The sequence below is a fragment of the Aethalodelphis obliquidens genome, unplaced genomic scaffold (assembly GCF_003676395.1).
Source record: "Aethalodelphis obliquidens isolate GAN/ISIS:26980383/991018 unplaced genomic scaffold, ASM367639v1 scaffold1, whole genome shotgun sequence".
Lineage (NCBI taxonomy): Eukaryota > Metazoa > Chordata > Mammalia > Artiodactyla > Delphinidae > Aethalodelphis > Aethalodelphis obliquidens.
Genome location: NW_020837945.1, coordinates 33,055,750 through 33,080,358, shown reverse-complemented (window position 1 = coordinate 33,080,358; position 24,609 = coordinate 33,055,750).

The window sequence follows — 24,609 nt, the reverse complement described above, 5'->3', positions numbered from 1 at the left end:
ACAAAGAAACCTTTGGGGGAATGCCCACCTGGCTACTTCCAATTATCATCTCAATGGCGAGAGGTTAATCGGACAGCCACATTCAGCTGTAAGACAGGCTTGGCTTGGCTGGGGTCACTGTCACGCAAAACAAAGTCACAGCTCTCCTAGAAAGGAAAAATGGGGAAATAAATATTAGGCAGCTAGGAGAGTCCGTTACAGAGCCCAGGTCTGATCGATTCAAGAATTCCTCAACCTAGACTCTGCACATTAGTGGAATGAATTTTTCTACCTTTAACCTACCTTCCACATCTGTTACTTTGATCACTGCCAATCAAAAATGTTGCTTTGAAAAGTAGCTCGAGACTTTTTACATCCCCTTTATTCCACTGACCTCCCAATTGCCCAGTTCCAGTGATCTCGGCATTCACTATGCCTAAGCTCCCACCAGCCTGGCTGTATCTCTTACCATGTAAAATTGATTCACTTCCAAGACTTTGATCTACAAGTCCCTCTCAGATTACCATCTCCTGTCCTTTCACTTTCCCGATTCCCTTATTCTCACTGAATCAGATCTATGCCTTCTTTGTGATTTGTAGGCTTTCACACCTCTCCCAAGTCTGATGAACAGTCAGTTTCTTTCTATTTGCCAACTTTCTTCTCCTGTTCTCACATCCCCATATCACTGATCCGGCAATCCAGTTTTATCAATGCACTCATTTTATCAGCACACTCAATTATTTTCAAGTCCCTCTCTCACGGACTTTTCCACAGATGCCTATCACTAAGACCATATGTAATAAGACCATATGTTTTGCTCTGTCCCAATGTACTGTGAATCTCTAGATGGTTCTACACAACCCTGCCATCTTTATTCCCCAAGCAACTAGGAATGAAAGGGTTGGAAGGCCTTATTTTCATATCACCGTCATCCCACCAAGTGCCTGAGGCATACCCTCTTTATATTAATATCTGGTCCATTTTGTGTACTTGTGGGGGGTGAGTCATAGGATTCTAGCAAGTAGGTCTAAGCAAGAACTGAGTAAAGGTTTAGGGAAAACATCGTGGTCAAGAGAAGAGAGATTTTACCTTGTCCCTCTCAAAGATTTTCTCCAAAATGAATATTCTCTATAGCTCTTAAGGAACCGGAGACAGTTAAAACTCTGCTTTTCATGTCATCTCAACACTTACTTAAAGCAATGAGCCCGAAAAGCCTATGCGTGTGAAAGGATAGGGATCAAACAGGCATAGGGAGGAGGATAATTCCCAGGGGATGATTAATACCTCAGAATAGCATCCTCCCATCCCACAGTAATGAAGGAGCCATCTTCTTACCATTAGGGTCTGGTTCCCCAGTGTCAACATTTTTGATCTCAGAAAAAACAAATATTTGACACTCAGTGTTCACCTGTCATTTATAATTCAATGATACAAATATAGAAGGAAACATTTTATGAAATTCCAGCAATGGAAAGAACTCTTTCCACTCTCCCAGACGACAGAAGATATATATCCCCCTTCCCTGAATCTCCTAGATCTGCAGAATGTGAAATATTATAGGAAACTTTTGTTTTTTTTAATTGAAGTATAGTTGATTTACAATGTTGTGTTAGTTTCAGGTGTACACAAAAGTGATTCAGTTATATGTGTGTGTATTCAGTTATATATGTATATATATTCTTTTTCAGATTCTTTTCCCTATATTGAGTATAGTTCCCTGGGCTATATAGTTCCCTGTGCTATACAGTAGGTCCTTGTTGGCTGTCTATGGAAACATTTTTTTAAATGCTGAAAATTAGGTAGCTCGGCTGTACTTCTCACAGGAAAAAAGTGATCAATTTCTCAACAAAATCACAAGCAAAGAACTCACAATAGAGAATAAAACTTTTGGGAATTAAAAATGACTATGACTCCAGGAGATGTAAACTTCTTGATACAGTTACTCAGTGGTAGGGAATTCGTTCTCAATAGATCTGTTCTGTTAACATGGGCAGCCAGCCAGCACTTCCATGAACTTTTTGTTATGGTGAACTTTTTATTGCAATGGTGCGTGTAGGAGGGATTTGACCTGTGTAGGTCCCAAGAATTCTTTTCCAGAATATAACTCACTTTGACAAGGCATTTAGATACACAGGTATACCTTAAATAGAAATACCTCCAGGCTGCAGGATCCTATGCTGTCTAAAACTGCAACCACTCAAAGGAATGATTGTTTGACTTCAAAACAAAATAAGCTTAGAAATGTGCTTAGTAATTTTATTAATATAATTAATAATTACTACTCATAATATATACTGTTTATTGGATATGATGCCAAAAATTTGAATTCAAGATCTCCTTCTTGGTACAAATGTCATTTGAAAAAAAATGTGGGGTTTTTTTTTGGTATAAATTCTGTATATTTACTGTCCAGATGCTTGTGAAGTAAGACCACAGGGCTATTTAATTCTGTGATCTTATAGTTATAAATTTGGACATAACAGGAAAAAAGAGCCTTCAAATAAAATTTCTGTAATATTGTGTTTAAGATTCTAGTAAAGTTTGACCTTAAGTAGTAAGAAATCTGAATATGATCTATCTTATCAGTAAGAGAAAGTGAAAACTTACAAATTACCACCAATTATGTGCAAGATGCTCTTCTAGATGCTTCTTTTGCTTGGGCTTGAAGTGAGTTGTTAAATGCATGTATGTATGTGTATATGTACAGGTATGGCTATATATAAATATACATTTAATTATAACTCAAACATTCAAAGCATCACAAAATAGCCCAGAAGATACACTTGTCATTTGTTAAGTTCATGCTTGTGTTACTCAAGTATGTGTTGTACCTGTCATAAAACTAGCAATAGACTTTTCATCTGGGGTTAAAACACATCCAACGTTAGAATTAGCAGCATTGGGCTTCCCTGGTGGCGCAGTGGTTGAGGGTCCGCCTGCAGATGCAGGGCACACGGGTTCGTGCCCTGGTCCGGGAAGATCCCACATGCCGCAGAGCAGCTGGGCCCCTGAGCCATGGCCGCTGAGTCTGCGCGTCCGGAGCCTGTGCTCCACAACAGTGAGAGGCCCGCGTACCGCAAAAAAAAAAAAAAAAAAGAATCAGCAGCATTTCATGCAAGAAACTGACCCTACTCCTCCCCGACCCCCCCACACACATTCTTTTTGCCAATGTGAGAGATGGTGAAAGATCACTAGATTCTGATCCTAATGTCCTTTGAAAATAATTTGGTGTTGTAACAATCATTAGTACTTTGGCCAAATATTCTCAGCTTTGCTCTTTCAGGCACATGTTAGGATGCCTTCCTTCCCTTGGGCTTCTCTAATCTTGGAATCAAGTTTGGCCTTGTAATCGGTTTTGGCCAATCAAATGTGAGAAGTGCTGTTAGTCACTGTAGAAAGAAGTTTTTAAAGCTAATATGTGATTCCTCGTTCTCTTTCTCTGACAACCGTCAGGACACTGGTGTGCCATCAGCCTGGGTTATTTACGGACCACAATGAGCAGGGACTCCTGCCAACCAGGATAAACATGGGGCACAAGCAAGAAATAAACCTTAATCATTTTAAACCATCAAGACTTTCAGATGTTAATAGTGCATCCTATGTTTAGCCTATCCTGACCAATACAAGTGGGAATACAAGTAGATTTTCTTCTCTGAGATTGAACTGCCATCTAAAACCTAGAGAAACAATCACAGTGAATTATTACTTTAAGATCTGGATTCTTTGTATTTATTCCTTCATTCAGGAAACATTGGAGAGTCACGATGGTGTTGATCACTTTGCTAGGCCTTGGGGTACAGAGATGAATGAGGTGTGGTCTTTTGACCTCAGGGATCTGGCATTCCAAAACACATTTCTGATATGTGATCAGATAAATAACAGGAAATCAATCCCATGCACTTGAGTTGGCTGTGTAGTTGGTCAAGCACTTTATGGGAACCTTGGATATAAAAGCATCGTCCTAATTTGAGAAAATGTGTGCAAAAGAAGAAATTATAAAAAAAACTGTTCAGGTTATGTTGAAAGGCTCACTGCAGCTGAGAAGCATGTCAAAACATTAACCTAATCATATCATGTATACCAAGAGAAAAAGAAGAATTTGAAGTATGTTTTTATATTCTTCTATTATTTCCACTTACTTTGAAATAACGAAACAAAATATTTGGAAGTTGTGCTAAGTTCCCTCGGGGTCATTCAGAGCTATACTTTTTAATATTCTTCATTTCCAAGGACATTTTATGATCAACCTTACTTGGATACAAAGATTGTAGACTCTTGGCCAGGACCGGCTTAAAAGAAAAATCTCTTGGTGTTAATTTAGTGCTTCTCAAACTTTCACATGCATACAAACCAACTGGAGTTTTGTTAAAATGCAGATTCCACATACCTAACAAGCTCCCAGGTGATGCCACTGCTGTTGCCTGAGACCACATTTTGAGTAGCAAGGTGTTAACCCATCAATATTTGACATCATGTGGTAAGGATATAATCAATTATTCAAGCTATTTACTGAACATCAACTATAACAGGAACATCAAGCGTTTCACTATGCCAGATTCTAGTGATTAAATGGTAAGCAGAAAAAATCAAGGTTTCCATGTTCATGGGATTTAAATTTCGGTGGAGAAAACAAATGAATGACAATATAAACATTTTTAAATTTTTGATAAGAACAATAAAGAAAATGAACATTATGTATCCTATAAAGGGGGACTATCTGGCCATATGAGATATTTAGGGAAGAACGGAGGAAGTAGCAATTAAACAATGAGCTGAGGGTCTTCCCTGGTGGCGCAGTGGTTGAGTGTCCGCCTGCCAATGCAGGGGACGCGGGTTCGTGCCCCGGTCCGGGAAGATCCCACATGCCGTGGAGCGGCTGGGCCCGTGAGCCGTGGTCGCTGAGCCTGCACGTCCGGAGCCTGTGCTCCGCAACCAGAGAGGCCGCAACAGTGAGAGGGCCGCATAGCAAAAACAAAACAAAACAAAACCAAAAAAAAAAGCAATGAGCTGAAAAATGAAGGAGCCAGTTACACAGAATGGAAGAAAACAGCCTCCAGAGGAAGTACAACATCTTATCTAGTAACATTTAGAGAATTTGACTAATTAGAAAGGAGACCAATACAGCTAAAGTCAAGTAAGCATTTGGAGAACTAGACTGGAGACAGACCCTGCAGTATACATTAGATTTTGGAATTTTTTTAGAATTCTAGGATAAAAATTCACTAAAGGAACACTTGTCTATTTAACTAATAAATGGACACAACCTTTACTATTTAGAGAACACAAGGGCAAGAGCAAAAGTGGGGCTATGGAGCCCATTGAGAAAGGGGATTTAGGAAGCTACGTAGTTGTGGTGGTAATAGCAGTAGTAGTAGCCACAACAGCAGAGTAGCTGAGATCAGAGATGGTATCAGGGAGCTGACATTGAACCCAGGGAGAATAGGAGAGTTGGAGGTGTATTTCTGATGAAAAGAACGATACAGAAGATGACCCACGTGTTTGGCTTGAGGAAACAAGTGGCTAACAGCATGATTTACTGATGTGTGGAACACAGGACTAAAACAGGTTTGTGGAGGAAAGGCAGCATTTCAGTTGTAGACGTGTTGACACGTAGAAATAGTAAGTAGTCATCTAGTTATACAAGTCTGGAGCTCATGGATGGTTCTAAGCAGTTGATAGAAACATAGAAATCATTAACCATGGGGCCATCGTGTCACTTAGGGAGAGGGCATAGAAAAGAGAGAGGAGATCCAGCCCTGGAGTATTCAAATTTTACATACTTAGAGATATCTAAGGTATTTTTTGCAAAGAATACCTGGAAGGAGGAAACACAGGAGAAAACTGATTTTGGTTTTTTTCTTTGATAGAACAGAGATAGAGCTTCTATCTTAATAAATGGCAAAACAAAGAATATGTGCATAAATATAGGTGGGTATGCTGATTTCAAGGAGAATATCAGTCCTCTGATGGTACCTATTCACTGAGGAAGAAGGAACAGGGAGCTGTGAGGGTAACTAACGAGCAGGGTGAGAGAACGGAATAGCTGTGTTCTGGTAAATGCGGGTAAATATGCAGGTAAATAACTATATTTTCTCAAAAAAGAGTGTCTTTTACATTTAGAGCTACAAACTGGAATTGTTTCTCATTTGTGAAATCGGAGCCAATGTGCATTATTTTTCATATAGAAATCCAGTTATAATAAACCTGTATCAATTATTCTAATTAGCACTCTTTCCCCACTAAACTGTAATATCATCTTGTCAGTTAGCAGTTAATTTGATACATGTGGGCCTATTTCTGGACCCTGTACTCTATTGGTCAGTTGAAAGCCTTTGTTTCTCAGCTAGGTTTTCATTCTATATAATGAAGGCTCAAGTACAATCTGTTGGTATATTCTTCAAACTACCAGGACATCTACTGAAGTTGAGTGTCAATATCTATGTGTAAATTGGATTCTCACACATTATGTTCTCCAAACAGAATGTGAAGTAGATATAACCAAAGTGGTATTATAAAACTGGTCCATACACACAAACATTTTATGCTGAAAAGCAACATGTGAAAATCTTCAATTACAGAAATAACAAGTACAGTTACTAATCCTTTAAATATCCCATTGCAAATGCACAAGCACCAGAAATAAGACTTTGTTAAACAAAGGGATCAACAAAGTAAATATCCATTAAATAACCAAATTTTTGAGTTTAAAGCCATCAGTAAAATAAACAATAAATTATGACTCAAATTTTACACAAAACCTTTCAATACAAAAAATCACCATGTCCTTGTTTGTTTTGAAGCTATGCAATAAGGGTAATCCTTTATTATTCTCTCACATCTGGAACTATGTCAAATATTACTTTGGTAATTCTAACTATAATGCAAATGCATTTCTAGAACAACTTAGTTAAATTGACATAGTGCCCTGAGGTACCCTGATGATTTCATATATGATATATTCTTTGAAATGTTGACTATTTCCCTTCATGCTTAAATGTTATTTCCCTTAGTTTTTACATTCATGATTTATTCTGCACTGTATATTGCATTAAAGATCTGACGTGAAAGCCAAGAGATAATGTCCTATAAAATCAAATAAAGACTATTGTGAACAGTTTTATTTTATTTTGTTTTAAATGGGGATGGATAGGGAATCACAGTATACAGTTACAACAAACTTTTACTTCAAAAACATGATTGAATTAAATGGAACATTTATTTGAGTTAGAGAGATTAAATCTTTTGACAAGGTGAAGTCGAGTTGTTTTCTGTTTAGTCTACCTTGCTAGAGAGTAGATTTAAAGGGCAATAGAAATTTATGAGAATTCATCTCATCCTCAGAGATTCTGGCCCTAAAGCAAATGCAGTTTCTGGTAGATTCTCCATTTCTATTATCTTACTTTCCATTTCAGTGTAGTATTAGAAAATTGCCCTCAAATCACTGCTTGCAAAATATTAACTGCATTTTTAAGCATCTTAATTTCACGTTGGGGAAGAACTGTTCTTCAACTTTATTTTTAAATAAAATTAAGCCTGACAGTAAATTCAAGGATAAAATTTAGACTTTTATTTTTGGCCTCTCCATTCTCTAAGCACCAAATTTCTTTCTTCTTGAATCAGAGACTATGTACTGAATATGTTTAAAACACAGCCAAGTGTCATATTTCCCTAACATGTAAATATTTTAACAGTAAATTTGAAATGCATGTGGTCCAATGAAGAAGAACAAAGAAAAAGAACCGATAATGATCTCTTACTTCCCATTAACAGAGGATTTCATATATTGTGGGCATTGAGCCCGCAAATCACTTCCATCAGATATTCTGAGCTGGACTATTGTTCAAAAACATTAAAAAGGAGAACATATTAGCAGTTTTCATAACCCACAGATATTAGTTGACTTCTTGTCTCATAAATGGAGACCTGGGAGCTGGGAATTGTCCTTGGGGACACCCAGTCCCCAAGGTGGCCCTTCATTCTACTCACTTCAATTGAAACTCAAATATTCACAAACCCTGATTTTGTAGCTTCCTAGCTAGCTAAGAAAGCTTATTTCTGATGGTAAGAGAAGGATAACAAAACTCCAAGATTTCTGCTTTTTGTCAGAAACAAGAAATGCATTTAAATTTGGGCCTCCAGACAAAATACCACTGTGATGGTTAATTTTATGTGTCAACTTGTCTAATCTGTGGTGCACAGTTATTTTGTCAAACACAGTCTGGATGTTGCTCTGAGACACTTTTGATGTAATTAACATTTAAATCAGTAGACTTTGACTAAAGCAGATTAACTTCCATAAATTAATCTCATCCAATCAATTGAAGACCTTTAGAGCAAAAAGTGAGGTTTTTAGAAGAAGGAATTCTCAAGATTGCAACATCAAGTCTTATCTGAATTTCCAGCCTGCAGCTTGCCCAACAAATTTTACTTGTCAGTATCCATGATCGTGTGTCACAATTACTTAGACTAAGTCTATAAATATCACTCTAGATGTCACTTCTACAATTGGCCAAAAACACCACCTGTGTATGAATCTCAGCTTAACTGCAGAAGTTCACAGAATAAGTGTTTTAGAAAAAATACATGCAACAATAATGAAGTGGAAGTTACATAACTTTTTAATAGCTTATTTGATAAGCTTTATCAAATACTTTATCATAACTATTTTTGTGGAATATCCAGTAAAGACTACTTGAATTTAAAGGAAAAAAAAATACTAGTCCTTTAGCTTCAGCTGCCCTTCTCCAATGACATATTACTTCTGGTCTCAAGAGTGTATCATAAGGAACAAAGAAAATTGGATTATGAGTAATTTCACTCCCTTCTCTCGGAAATCATATATAGAACAAAGCATTGCACATTCAACTGAGATTTTTTGCATAGTAACTATCTTGTAGGCACTCTCTTAGGCAATAGGGATAAAATCATGAATACTGTATAGGTTGTTTGGGTCATTTTGTCACAGGTATATTTGTCTCACTGAGAGAAAGTTGGGAGTGAAAAAGTTTTATGAAGAAGTAACACCTGTGAAGGAAAAGGGGAGGAAGAAGAATGGGATAAGAGAAGACCTCAGATCATGATACAGTCTCTGCTAGTCAAATGGAGAAAAAAGTTGAAAGTTGGGGAAAAGTTGGCCCCCTTAGAAGAGTTTTTCCTTGGCAGAAATGGTTAAGACCTGCACTAACGCCTGGTTCAGCCACTGTCCAGGCCTTCCCCTGAGATGGGCAGACTCTCACCTAACACTACTGTATTCAGTCTTTGACTGGGGTCACCCACAGAAGAGCATTACCTCAACTCGAAAACCAGGGTGGATCTTGAAGGAGCTAACAGCTGGACACACTCCTCACTGCTGGGCACTGAGTCTTTTCTTAAAGGGATACCTGAGCAGAACATCACCATGTCTGACATGGTCTACCCATTGTACTTCACTGATCCACTTCTCTGTGTAGGTTTGGGATGAATCCCCTCCATGGTTCCCGTGTGAATCTCTTCCTGAGGTGAAACTCAGAAGTGGGAAAAAGAGGGAAGAACCAGAGGCTCCGGTAGTCTCGGGGCTATAATCCGTACTCATTTCTCCCTCTTTTACTGTCCATTCTAAATTCTCCCCACCCTCAGATATACTCTTTTTGCTGGTCATAGTGGTTTATCTGGTGGGGTGAACCAAGTACTCATTCCTGAATTGTCTGAAGCCCTAGTAGTCATGCCCATTCCAGGCTGGAAATGATGCACTTTTCTGTTTACAGTTACAATTAGACGAGGGAATATCATGAGTCACCCAAGTGAGTCAGCCAAGCTCCATACATAGTTCTCCCCGTCCCTGTTGTGAAATAGCAGCCTCATCGCCTTCTGATAATCAGGTTCAATTATCCCTGAAAAGAAGTGACTCATCTTCTTACCCACTGATCCCTAAAAGGTCTAGGTGGTATTCTAGCTTATAGCAGTTTGAGACTCTTTTTGTGCTCCAGGCAAGACTGCATCCGTGTTTGGGACCAGATTCACCACCTCTAACTCAACAGCATCCAAAGTTTGAAGGGACGGGAACCATAAAGTCGCTTGTAAGTCATGGGGCGTAGTGGAAGGTAGGGCAACTTCTGCTTCTATACCTTGGTTCCTGAATCTAACTATTGTTTCTATGGGGAGTTACAGTGCCATTTAGTGATCTCCAGTTTAATACTTGTACTGCATCTTGGTGAGTGGCACCTTACCCTTACAGGCAATTGCCTTTAGGCTATCACTTCACTTTTGGCAAGCCATTATCATGCCCATAGTTTCCGGGTAATGCAGAATGTAAAACCAGTGGATCTCATGGTGATGGGTCCAATCCCACATCCCTTTTACTGTGAGGTTGTTCCCCTGATTGAATGCTGTTGTGTGTGGAATGCCATGCCTGTGGATCAGGATTTCCGTAAGTCTCTACACAGTGGTTCTATGGAGAGAAAGGACAAACACATGCATGGATTAAGTGTTTATTCTTGGGGAACCAATGGTTCTTTCAAAACAAAAGGGGCAAGTGTAGTCACCTTGTCACCAAGTGGTCAGTCTGTTTCTTTGAGGAATAGTGTCATAAATCTAACATGTCATTGGCAGGTTGGCCTCAGTGGCAGCAGTGGCAAGATGGCCCCAAGTGGAAATCTATGCTGTTGAGCCTTTGCATTGACTCATCTCTTCTGCCGTGGCCCCTGAATTAATGTGCCCACCATCCCAGCATTGGGGTGAATTCTAGCAAATATTGGTTGATACCAACCCAGTCATTTTGTCTACTTGGCTCCTTAGTGCTTCTTCTCTGGTGGATGTTCCCTGGTGGGGATCAGCCTGTGACACAAAGATCCTCACTTTATACCCACTCTTATGTCCATGTATGTGCCCTACCACAGAGCTCTTTGTCCCTGATCTTCCAATATATTTCCTGCCAGACCCCCTAGCCAGCCAGCCAGGCAATTTTCCGCTTTCTATAAAGTTTACCTTAAACTCAGGCCACTTCTCCTTCAAGTGATGGACCACTTGAAGTTCTTGAAGATTTTTTTCCTCATGATTTTTTTTTTTTTGCGGTACACAGGCCTCTCACTGCTGTGGCCTCTCCCGTTGCAGAGCACAGGCTCCGGACGCGCAGGCTCAGTGGCCATGGCTCACGGGCCCAGCCGTTCCGCGGCATGTGGGATCTTCCCGGACCAGGGCACGAACCCGTGTCCCCTGCATCGGCAGGCGGACTCTCAACCACTGCGCCACCAGGGAAGCCCTCTCATGATGTTTTTTTAAGGCCATTTCTGAGTGGCGCTGCACTGCAGCTGCCATCCATTTTTTGAACTGCTTCCTCCTACTGAGCTTACCCGTCCATAAACCAAGTTACACTTTTTTTCTTCATTTTATGTCAATTATACAGAACCCTTCAGAGATCAATGTGTGTGAGCTGAGGGAGGGATGCTGATACAACAATAGTGGTTACCCAGGAATCTGGGGTAACTGCACAGGCAGCTTGTTGTGCCTTCTGACTGAGACCTTGTGCTTGATCCCAGATATATCATTTCCAACTTACGATGGATGAGCACTGTGCCCACTTCACTTTATGACTTATGAGTCCAAAATAACCCAGCCCATTATGGCAGTTCCAGATGCATGGTCACTTGGTACCCTATGGTCAAGCGTTTTGTCTCTATAAGAGCTCAGTTAAACCCCAGAAACCATCTTTAAAAGGTGCATATTTCTATGCTGCAAATAGAATGTCCTTGCTCCCATAACTCAAGATCCCATGTTGTATTCCTCCTAGTTACACCTACTCTCATTTGCACACTACATCTTTTTTTCATCACTGACCCACATGTTATAGGGTCTGCAGATTGTATGGTTCAAATAGCAGAACTGCATGTTATACAGCCTGGATCTCCTCTTTATTGCTTCAGGCCCAGCTCAAAACTATCAGCCTTCTGTGTCATCCAGTATAAAGACCAGAACAGTATTCCAAGTTTTGCAATATATTATCTTCAGAACCCAAAGACATCTACATCTTCTCTACATTTGTGTAGAGAATACAAGTTGCATCAATTTGTCCTTTACTTTGGAGAAGCGTTCTGGCATGCCTTGGATACCTGGACTCTTAACACTTCACTGAAGTGGCAGAGCCTAAATCTTTATCAGATTTGTTTCCCACCCTTAGGACTAGATATGTCTTATCTAGACCTCCAGGATACTGGCTACCTCTTGCTCCTGCCTGATTGACATGATGCCATTGGTGTAATGGATCTATAGATTTTTAGTTGGATACCCCAGATTGTTCAGATATCCATATGGTCAAGATCTATTTGGATTATATCATGGCAGAGGATGGGAGGGTTACCATAGCTCTGGGGAAAAATAAAAATGTATGTTGCTGTGAATGTGAATTTTTATGGTTCTCTTTCCTGATTGGAATATAAAAGAATACATTTATGTATTCAATGGTCACACATCATATACCTGAGGCCTTATTAACCTGTTCTAGCTAGGGTATCACACTTGTTACAGCAGCTGTGATCAAGGCTCCTAGAAGTCTGAGCTTGCAGTAACCCACAGTCATTCTCTAGGATACACTTGATGTCTGTAGGGCATCAAAAGGGGTATTAAAGGAAAATATGATAGAGGCCATTATCCTTGAATTATTTTTGAGATTGGAATTATTCTCTGCCATTCCCCCCCTTCCAATATAGTATTGTTTTTATTTATTCCCTTGCCCTGTGACTAGTTTTAGAGATTTCCACTTGCTTTTCCCCATGATGATACAATGTGGGAGTTACTCCAGCTACCAAGTGTGTCCATCCCATTACATACTCAGGGACCAGTGAAGTGATCACCAGGCAAATCTATAGACACACTGAAAACCAGACTTAAGCCAGGAGTCCACTTATTTCTGGACTCTATATACCCTCTAAATGAGGAGCCGTGATGATGCTTCAAGTTCCCAGGTGTCAATGTCTACCCAGAGCTAGTGTTCAACAGTAAATTATGTGGGAATTCTTTTCAGATTTACTTAAGGTAATGCCATGGATGTCTTCGGGGAAGGACTAAGGAAATCCTTTACAGTGTATACTTGCCCTGACCTTATCCCGTCCTTCTCAGTGGAGAACCAACCACTTATTTCATCAGTGGGTTTAGTGTCAGAAAACTGGATCAGTTTCAGAAACTAGGCAAAAGATTTTGAACTTTTTAATAGTGCAACTGCCCTCAGCTTCCTGTCCATCCAATACTGCTCTCTTTTAAATAACAATGTTAAGCAATGCCTTGTTTACTGCTCACCTATTTTATGCCTAGGAACACCATGCTTAACCATCACCATAACTTTCTATGTGTCCGGTCCACTTGGCTGCCAGTCTGAATTCTCAGGCATTAGAATAATTATCTGACATACCTGGCTTCCACTGTCTAAGTGCTGATACCTGACCTCTACTCTTTCAGAGCCTCTAAAATATCGATTATCAGTGAGTTCAATTCTGTTCAGAGGAAAAGCGTCACTGAACTGCTTATCGATGCTGGTATCTTTTCACTAGCACATTTCTGATGGTCTTACCAAGTCATATGCTCTTCCATTTCCCATGGAATGTAGTTCTCTGGTGGGATTTTATGTCTCTCATAATATATCTATCCCAGTTTACCCATTTCCACGAGCTCTTAGCCCCTTCTTCTTTCTCACTCAGGTATTTCCACCTTGCTCAGTGTGAGCCATCCCTGTTTCAAGGTTTCTAGGAGTCATCCTCTAACTTTGAGCTTATATTTACACAAATTCAAGACCCATTCTCTTGGGTCTAAGCCAAGGATTCCAATCCCTTTATCCCAAAAAATGTTTTCACAAGTCAATAAACTCTCCCTAGATGGGTCTTATTTTCTGGTCTCCTTATTTGAGCACTTTCAATATCAATACAGTCATGTGGAAAGTCCCAGGCCTCTACCAGTACATGTTGGGTAGATTTCATTCCTTTGGGATTATACTCCCTTCCCTCCCTCAGCAGGCCCAACACTTCCCTGAATGGATTATATGTTCCTTAACCTGATTATGAGCCTGGCAGCCAGGGGAGAAAGTAAGGTCAGCTGAAGACTGCAGTATCTATTTCTTTGTGGGATAATGACCTCTAAGCATCTTCCAGTTTGGGGGGTGGAAAATGTTACCTCATTAACAAAAGACAGCTACATCACTCTCACTGCTTAGGAAATTCCAAGAGTTTTAGAAACTCTGTGCCAGAAATGGGAATGAAGACCAAATATATTCATCTTCATATAATAAATCACAATATCACAAATACATTTTAAGAAATGAATCAAAAGATGAATAGTCAAGCCCTGACACTTGGCACTTAACTTCAAGTTACACGTGATTTTTAAATTTTAACACCATGAGAGCATAGTATACTAATTCAATTGATGTAGAACAATAAACAGGCACATTAATGAAGCAGCTTTTTACGTTTGTCAAAAGAAATTAAATTGGGGCTGGCAAACGAATAGGAGAGTTTCTATGAGTCTCCTAGATAGATTAACAAATTCAAATTTATAAACTTAATATTATGGCAGGTGTAAAAGAAAATTAATAAACAAAAACCTCAATTAAATAGAGTTGGGAGACCAGAAGGGGAGCTCTCAGGCCTTGAGATGATAGCAGAGGCTAAAAGGAAGAAGAAAGACTTATGTTTTTTTTTTCCTGCCAAGGACTCAGCCAATGAAAAGCCACAGACTTTTTGTTTACAATAGCTCTCCCAACTTCCTTTTCCTCTCCATTAAAGTGTCCTCCTTGCCTTGTCTTGTGGGAACTTGCATATGGCTTGCCATGGTTTCAGACCCCAAGTTGCAATTCATTGTTGGTCCCAAATAAACCTAACTGTGCTAGGGATATATCTGGCAGGCTATTTGTTTTAGGTCAACATACCAGAAATTCTGAAATTATTAACAGCAGAAGAGATTTTGTAAGGTATTATTATGAAAACACTTTTAGAAAGAATATGTATTGATTATAGGAATGTAGCAATACTTATTACCATTCATTCATGCCAACCTAAATAAAGAAGTAAACTGAGGCAAGCTTGAATTACCAGAAAATGAGTTTGGGGAGGAATATCAGAGGAATTGCAATTTAGGAAACTCCAATTGTGACAAGCTGCAGGCCAGTCCATTGAAAGTTTGGGGGTGGCTGTACTTATGGGCAAAGGATTTGTGCAAAGAAGAAATTATTTAGATAGCAAAGAGTAACAAATAAGTTAACTCATTTTTTAAATATTTTGATACAAAGTATTTTAAGTTCTGAAAAACTGTATTGACTTCTAGTCAATTTATTTATTTTCCTTGAGTGTACTTGAGCCTTGTCAGATGAATAGATATCTCACAAGACATCTAAAAAATTGTGATATAGTTAAAGTTAATTTTTTTACAGAAATTTTATTCCTCCAGAAATCAAGATATTTTATGATGTTGAATTCTCTTAAAATATATTGCAACAGATGTATAGTACGGTTACTGTGTCGCCGAGGTCATTAAATCCTTGAATTTCCTAAGAAAAAAGGACTATTGCATAATTTAGAGGTGCCTAAGGGTAACTCATTTATACATCATGTCTGTACTTACCCAATGCTAAGAATAACTTGTCTGTTGGCTATATGTTTTTCATAAAACTTCATTTCTTTTTTTTAAAAGTTGATAGTTTATATGATAAATTATGTAAATTATCCTTACAATAAACCAGGAAAATATGTATTACCTATTGATACAGCACACATTTAACTCTAAATATAAACATACTTATTTAGATTTAAGAACAGAAAACTCATCCTAAATTGGCAAAAGTGCCACAGGTTAAGTTAGTCCTCCCGGGAAACTCCAATAATTTCCTCATTAAGTTGACCTTCAACATGCTATACAATAAATCGAAATTAGTGACATCATTTTAAGTCTTCATACTATAAGAATAATCTTCATTCCCCAGAACATACTACCTTAGTAATTCTTGAGTAAAATATTTATCATTTTAACAAAATTATAACAGCCACTACATGTCACATGTCTCATTTTATAATTATAATATTTAAGGTAGAAAAATTTTAATTGCTTCTTGTGGTTTTTGCCTGAGGCTTTAATTTAATATGAAGAAGTACATAGTTGGGGGCTTCCCTGGTGGTGCAGTGGTTGCGAGTCTGCCTGCCGATGCAGGGGACACGGGTTCGTGCCCCGTTCCGGGAAGATCCCACATGCCGTGGAGCGGCTGGGCTCGTGAGCCATGGCCGCTGGGCCTGCGCGTCCGGAGCCTGTGCTTCGCAACGGGAGAGGCCACAACAGTGAGAAGCCCGCGTACCGCAAAAAAAAAGAAGTACATAGTTGGTATAAGTTCTGCACCTTTGTTATATGGTTGCTCAAGGCATGTAGGTTGGACCACTATTGAAAAGTTAAATTACATTGCCCTAGGGTTCTGTGAATAGTTCCATATATGTGAAGATTATCATAACATTTTCTGTATTGTATTTCATGAATATATTTTTAAAAGCCTTAGGTGAGATCAAACATTGAAATAACACAGTGCATGATTTTATTTCAATGTTTTCATATGTGAGATATTGAGAAATCACACATTTTAAAAGAATATTCCTTCATTTCCAATATGTGTGTCACTATAAATATAAATATTTTGAAGGCAGAAATAATAATCATTGCCTGTAAAACATTGTTTCTAGAAATACATATATGTAATATTTTGGTGAGAATGAGTTTCAAATTTTCCAACATGTTATTGTCACTGAATTGTCTTTAATGTACTGAAGCAGAATTTATCTAAAATCTCAATAAATTCAGGTCATAATATGCTCATTTCAGAAAAAAAAAGTCCCCTTTTTTCTATCAGAAACTAATATACTGTCATCTTGGTATTTAAAATCAAAGAATGCAGGAAACCTATGAGGATAATTACCTATTCCACTTCCTTTCCTCTGGGTGAGACCACATCCAAACAAAACCAAGAGGATTGCTTTCTTTAGAAATGAATAGGAAAACAGACTAAATCCCTCCAGAATATCAGTGTTTATATTCAAGGGCATCTTCTAATATCTTGCCTACATCTTTTATTCTGTTTATATATGATATTATTTTACTGGACTTCATGAAAAGCAGAATAACTACCTTGTTTTCTCTGCTCTCATAAAAATAACTTCAGTCTCTGGTTTCCCTCCCAGCCAAGTTGCTTCCAGCTGCTACCCTGCTATACATGAAAATGGTAATTTGGCCTCAACTCCTAACTAATGCTCTACCTCTCTGATTCTCTTCACCAACAAACTTCTTTCACAAGCTGTCTTACATCACAGAGTTATTCTCTTAACTCCTCAGGAACTTCTCAACCTACCCTAATCTGTCTTTTGTTCTTATTACTCCAATGAAATTGTTCTTGCTGAGGTAAAAAATGGTTTCTTTGTCACTAAAGCCAATAGACATTTAATAATCTTTATTTACTTGAACTTTTTGTGGCAGTTAAGACTTTTGACATTGCCCTTCTAGAAACACTCTGTCTTGTTTTCTATGATACCACTTTCCTGATGTCCCTGGCCATTCTAAACAGTGTACTCTGTTCATTTATCCTTCTCAACCTAGTAAATACATTTGAAGTTCTTTAAGATTTGATCTGGAACCTGTTACCTTGTTACTGTATTTTTTCTCTAGGCAATATCAACGACATTCATGGATTCAATGATTATCTATTACTCTACACCCATGTTTATAGCCTAGGCCTATCTCAGTTTCAAACCATATATAACTAAACTCTATACCGAACTTGACAATTGTATATTGCATATGAACCTGAAACGTATTATTTCTGAAACAGAATTATGATCTTAGCTCATATAACTCTTCCAGTATTTTCTATATCAACAAACTGACATGGCCAGAAAATCAAGTACACAAGCCAGAAATCTGGAAATCATCTTAGACATTGTCTTTTTGTCTACGTCTCCCCAATATTGTTGATTAATAACATTTGCAGGTATTATTTCATTAAAGTCTTTTCAATGTCTCTACTTCACCCATACCTTTATTACAAATCTTATCCTTTTCAATCGACTCGAAGCTGGCCTTCAGGAGTAGTCCACTAGCTGTTCTCTTTGTCTCTTGCAATTGGGTCTCCCTTTCACAGTGTAGCTGGCATGATCTTTTCCAACTAAAAGGCTAACCATGCCATATACCACCCACCCACACATTCATGCATGTAAAATCCTTTATTGGCTTCCTATGACCCTTAAAATGTTGTCCAAAATTTTAGCATGACCTTTAATATACTTAATGAGCTCAATCTTTCAAAATATCTTAAGTTTCATCTCTCCCTATTCTTTTTATTTTCTGGCTTCAGCTGTATAAGACTTAGTTCAGTTTAGCAAATGCTCACTGCTCCCTTCAGCTACTCTGTTACTACATGTTTTCTCCTTTGCCTGGAATGCTCTTTTCCTTTTCTCTGAGTTAAATTCTTAGTCATTCATTCCAAAATCAGTTCAAATTTTCTCATAAATATCTTTCTTAATCCCTTATAGTAGGAGGATCATTATGACATATGTTCTCTGATTAATCTGAACATACTTTTTATATTCTGCGTCATAGTTCCTGTGGCTGAAATTATCATAGCCCCTCCACTAGGACGTAAGCTCCACAGTGGCAAAGTGGGATCTGTATTTCCTGTGCCTCGAACCATAGCCAGAGCATAGCAGATACTCAATATTATTGAGTATTAATATTTCTTTCACTCTGGGTAAACACATGAATGAACTTCTGCTGAAGGGAATGCCTGTAGCACAGCTACAGCATCAAGAAAACAAAACCTCAGGTTGACTTGCAGCTGGGGTTGTCACAAGCACTGTAGAAATTATCAAATTGTTGAGATAGTTTCAAGTACACCCAGGGCAATGATAATAAAGTCCTTGGCATCTGGTTTATTAAGGATCAGCCTGGTCCTTCTAATCCAGTGGGGAAACTGTTAGAGAAAAATATCTTCCAAGTGTCAACTACAGACAAATTGTAAAGCTCTAAGGATTGCTCTATGAAATGTTACACTTATGCTAAACAGACGATGGTACATAAGGAGGTGTACCCAGTTATTCCAGAGACCAGGGCACAATTAATTTGCAAAAAGCAATTGCCTAGCCTGGAATACCAGACCAAGAATACTTAAAACTTTGTCATCAACCCATAGCTCTACAGAATTGTGAAAATGTGTAGGTTAAGCAAATAATTAGGAATAGGAGGTCAGGAGAGTACTTTTATTCTGTGGTAACAATTTTTCATTAAATGTATAATAAATAACAATTATGCAATATTCTGTATATGGAAGTATGGAAAATTCTAACATCTAAAGAATAGTGTTACTGCCTTTGAAGGACTTATAAATTGTAACATTCCTGAACTCAGACCTACCAATTTGCTCTCCACTGGTCCTAGATGTATAAAGTTAACAAAATATTTGTGTGTGTAATTATATATTCAAATATATTGACAAGATATATACTTAAATTATATATTATTTTCATATATCATAATATATTTATATAATATATTATATATACATATATATTTATATATCATTATATAATTAAAATATATATGATTTATAGCTATATATAATTATATATATACACAAATATATTTATTTTCTCAAATGCATTTATACCCATATTTAACCAGATCCAACCAAAAAGATCATGCTGTCAAGGCTGAAGAAACAGAAGGTATCTACTTAATAAAGTATAAGTCTCTGAAAATTGATGCACACACATATACATCATCTAGTCAGTTAATTTTATTTAATTCTCACAATAGCCCTAGGAGTGAAGAATCTGAAGTACAGAGAGGTCATGTGACTTCTCCAGTTACCAAGAAACCCGGAACTACTTTATTCTAATTGCAATGCCTTTTTCACCCATACTAATACAGTGTTTCTGTGTCTCTGACACACATTAAATATTTTATAGTAACCCATATATATTAGTATCGTGAGAGGAATACAGTGCATTATTTCAATGAATTTTAAAATGTTTTCAGATTACAAATTGGCTGTTAAACTGGTAAGAGAGACAGAGAGAGAGAGTGTATGTATACATGCATATGTGAAAATAATTTGAAATAGGAGAGAAAAGTTGAGAACATTAACACCAGTCTCCTTCATTTTACAGAATGGAAAATTTAAATAGTTGCCCCAAATTATGCTCTATCTTTCTCTGTGTATCTAGTTTAGCCTACTACTATTATCGTAGGCATGATAAAATTGTATTGTGAGTCTCCAGGTAAAGTTCCTGAAAGTTAATTCTCTACAATAAGTGTCAAATCTAAAAAAGTCAATGACATTCTGTAGAAGGAGCAGAAATGTTGAAAGAGTCTGCCATTAATTAGTTCCTTTTTCTCTGGTTAGCCAATTAACAAATATCAAAGGAAAATTGTCAGATCAGGAAAGAGAAGTATATTTACTAGAACCCTTGGTATCTAGTTACAAAAACACTTTGAGGACTATCTTGTAAAACCCAAGAATGGAGATCCTGTGGAATTTTAAAATGAAGTGTAAGCAGGACCTTAAAACTCTTTTCTTTTTCTCTTGCATAACCACTCCCTACTAAAAATAAACAAACAAGTAGTGGAGTACATGCAAATTGTGACTCAGTTTCCTTGTTACAGACCTTGTTGCTTCTTTTTCTCTTTCTCCTTTGTCCCAAAATTCCCTCCCCACCAAGAGGGTTCTAACCCTATTGATTATATTGTTATTTATTTATTTATTTACTTATTTATTTTCAAGTATGCAATCCTTTTCCTTGAAACTGTTTAGGAAGATCTATTGTTTTGTGAGGAATAGATACCAAAAATGACGAGAGAGAGATCAACCAATTAGATCCACTATTATTAGGTGACTAGCAAGTTGCAGAGAAGCAGACCCACCCACAGCTACAGAGCTATAGAATATGCTGTGGTCAACATAGTGATAGAATTTTGTATATATCGGTGGCTGGATATTTGTGACAGATGTGTCAAGCCGTGGCTTGACTCTAGATTGCAAAAGTACCCTGTATTCTTGCTTGCTACTGCCCTTTTGTACTTTCTTGCTTGCGGGTTTACTTTTATATTTTCATAACAGAGTGATCTGGAAAATCTGAATAAATTATTGGAAATGGGGGATTTTTCCATTTTGAAGCTAGAATACACAGCAGAATAAGAGTAGCCATTAGCAGCAGGCAAAGTGGAGGGTATGATCATCCTATTTGGAAAAATGGGGAAATAATGACCCGACTAGGTTTGAAAGTAAACTACAACCTTGAGAGGGAATGCTTAAGAGATAGTAGTAACTAAAGGTTTTATCCTACTCATGGTGTTACTGTATACAGGATGCCACCTCACACCATGTCCCCAATGCACATAACCAAACATATCCTAAAACTGAAATGAGTCTATTTGGTTGAAGCTCTAATTTATACTTTTAAGCTTCCAGGGATTAGAATTGAAGATATTTATATCTTGTAATTTCCCCCAAGACACTAAAGAATAGAAAAATAAGCAATCATGCTAGGGTCAGCAAATATATCTATTCATTCTATCACGTGTGCTAACATCACATTGGTCCCCAAACCAGTAGTACCAACAATGTAAAGTTACAATCTAAAAATTAGACCAAGGAGAGAGTAAAAATCAGTGTTACCCAAAAGGTAGTTGAAAAAATAAACAGAGTAAGATACATTCTAGAAAGTTTGATAAATTAAAAGCAAGAAAAAACATAGAATAGCAAAATGTCCTATGCCCAAAGACCCAATATGCCAAATTTACCATTACCATTTCCACACTCTCTTCAAGCATCTAGAGAAATCGTATCCTCTACCAGATAATATACTTTCTATTTATACTCACACAGTCTTGTTATTGATTATGACAAAATATTGGTTCATCCTTTTAGAGGAAGAAGAGTGTCCTTCACTTCTTCCTTATTCCCTAGAATACCAGGTACCTAGCCTGTGTTTAATAAATCCTTTCTCACTGATAGGTGTAGATGACTCTATCAGCATGAACCTATAGATTATAAGGCAGACTACACAGACATTTGAGAATACTATCAGGAGAGGTTGAAAATCAGTAGGAAAACTAACACTTCCATTAGGAAATAAACAAATAAAAATCACTACTAAGCTCTTTCAGAATTAAGGTCCAGAGCTCTAGCATCCTAGGAAATTATTTTTTGGTTTGTCTATCAAAGATATTATGTTATTGAGGATGCTGTCAAGATGTGGTTTGCTTAGTTTTTCTTTTGTTTTGTTTCTCCTTTAAAGCCAGTGGATAAGACATGTACGCTATCTCAGGATAACTGGAAGGAAAAAAAAAAGTGGGGAGGAGAAGTTTCCTAACATCTCTGTCATAATTAAGGAGACACTTTGAAATGACTTTGGCTTCAGTTAAGACCTGTGGCTCTTGAATTTTCTATGCACAGCTGGAAGTAAGAAAGACCAAGGGCAAAGATTCTATTTTCTAACTGAATTGACCTTGGCATCTTCTCCCATTTGTGCTGGCTTATGCTCTCTTTAAACATTCAAAAATATTTTAAGGTCTAATGACTGGGAGACTTATGTTAACTGTTTCCATACAATCCTCCAGGTCTCCTTTAATGTCAACAAGCACCCAGTGTCGTAGCTCCCCTGTACTATTTTCATTTGCTGTATTTGTCAATCCATAGAACTTGATCCCTACTAGGACATGCCACATTCTTCCCAGTGATTATAGTATAACCCCTAACACAACCCACAGTCTACCTACTGACGTTGAAGAATCTAAGAAAATGGAGTCCCCTTCACCTGATTCCTGAGAAAGAAACCTTCTACTCAGCTAATTAAAAACCCAGATGTTGGCTAGTTTTACTACTCTCCTCCAACCACAGGGAGTGCTTATATAGTTGGATCTCTTGGCAGCCATAAACACTGATCCACATCCCAGATCAGACAGCAGGTGCCTTCTCTCCTGTGCTCCATGTTGCTGAGGACTGGAATTATCATATCTAAACCATCACTTTTTCTCCCAAGATACTACCATCAGTTGTATTTTTTCCCAATGAAGTGTTTTTGAAGTAGCCATTTTTATCATTTGTATTGTGTTTTTACTCAAATCTTTCAGTTGACTAAATATTTAACACCAAAGAATTAAAAAGCAATTATTTCCTCATATATAGTCTATAATAATCTTTTTCAAAGATACACAGATTTTTCAGTCTAAACCTATTCTTATCCCTAATCCTAATCCTGACTCTACCATGGGGATAGAAGAGTGACTGACAGTCTCCTTTACTTGGATAAGCAAAAAGCTGTATTGTAATTCAACTAATGTTAAAAGCCTTCTCTATGTTGTGAGTTGCAGATACAGGATGTATAGGACATAAAAACCTTTTCTCCTCATAGAACATAGTAATTTATAAAGGTCAGTGATGTTATGAAAAAGACTTTAAAACCCTACATTTTAATTTCTAATCATCTTTTAAACAATGCTTCCCATATCCTAAGTAGTACCAGAACTCTATTACAATTTTGATATTGTCACACTTTGTATTAATTATGATAAAAAGTTTACAAGCACATGAAAAATAAATGCAATTTTCTAATTCAAAACATAAGTAGATTTTTATAGCTGAAGAATGCTTAAACCCAAATAAAATTAATTTTCATTTATTAGTTTAGTTTAGAAATTTTCAACACGTGTAGCCAACAATAATGGAAATACTCATGCATAAAGTATTTGCTATTAATTTGTTCTACTTATGCACACAACTTTGTCATAACAATTGCAAACATGAGAAGGATCGTCAAAGTGATGGATTCATGAATAATTAAACAGCTAAAGGGCCAAAATAACATAGCCAGTAGGGAGAGTTATAGATCTCATGTGCAACTTGGATATACAACTCCTGGATAATAGCTGACTGTATTTAAGATGGAGTTTTGATATATGTAAAATTTATTTAATAATTATATTAGGAAGTGTAATTTCCAAATTATAGACCTATCAGTTCAAGGTCATGGTCTATTTAATTACAACAATGCTTGTTTTAAGTGCTATTTCAATAAATAAAAGTGTGTAAAACTGGAAAACTGTACTGCCAAAAGTATGATTAAATATAAAACTGTAAAATAATGTAATTAAAAATAATAACCATTTCTTTCATTTAACTAAGATGATTCAACAGAGCTTGAATGACTTATCCATGGTCAGAGATGAAGGTTAGAATTATGAATTCACAAGATGTAGCACCAATAGTCTCCTTTGCCTCATCTCATTCAGCTGACAGAAGGCTGAATGTGAATTCAAACTCACATTAAAACTCACTTTGAGCTCTAGTAATAGTCTGGTAGATTGAGTGCCCAGGCCACTCCTCACAGAAGAGTTTACTGAAAGTTGGAGTTAAATTTGGTTAAAAGCCAAAGAAATGTATGTCCTTTGGGGTTTCTTTTTATGTTATTATTCAAAATCTACTACGTCTTCCTTCCTTCTTTGTGGCATTTTCCTCAACTCAAAGTATTAGAATTTCAGTGAGTTAAGTATAGTTCTTACATTGTTATCATAGTAGCTTGCTCCTGTGTGGGTGCTTGCCTGTGTGTGTGTGTGTGTGTGTGTGTGTGTGTGTGTGTGTGTGTGTGT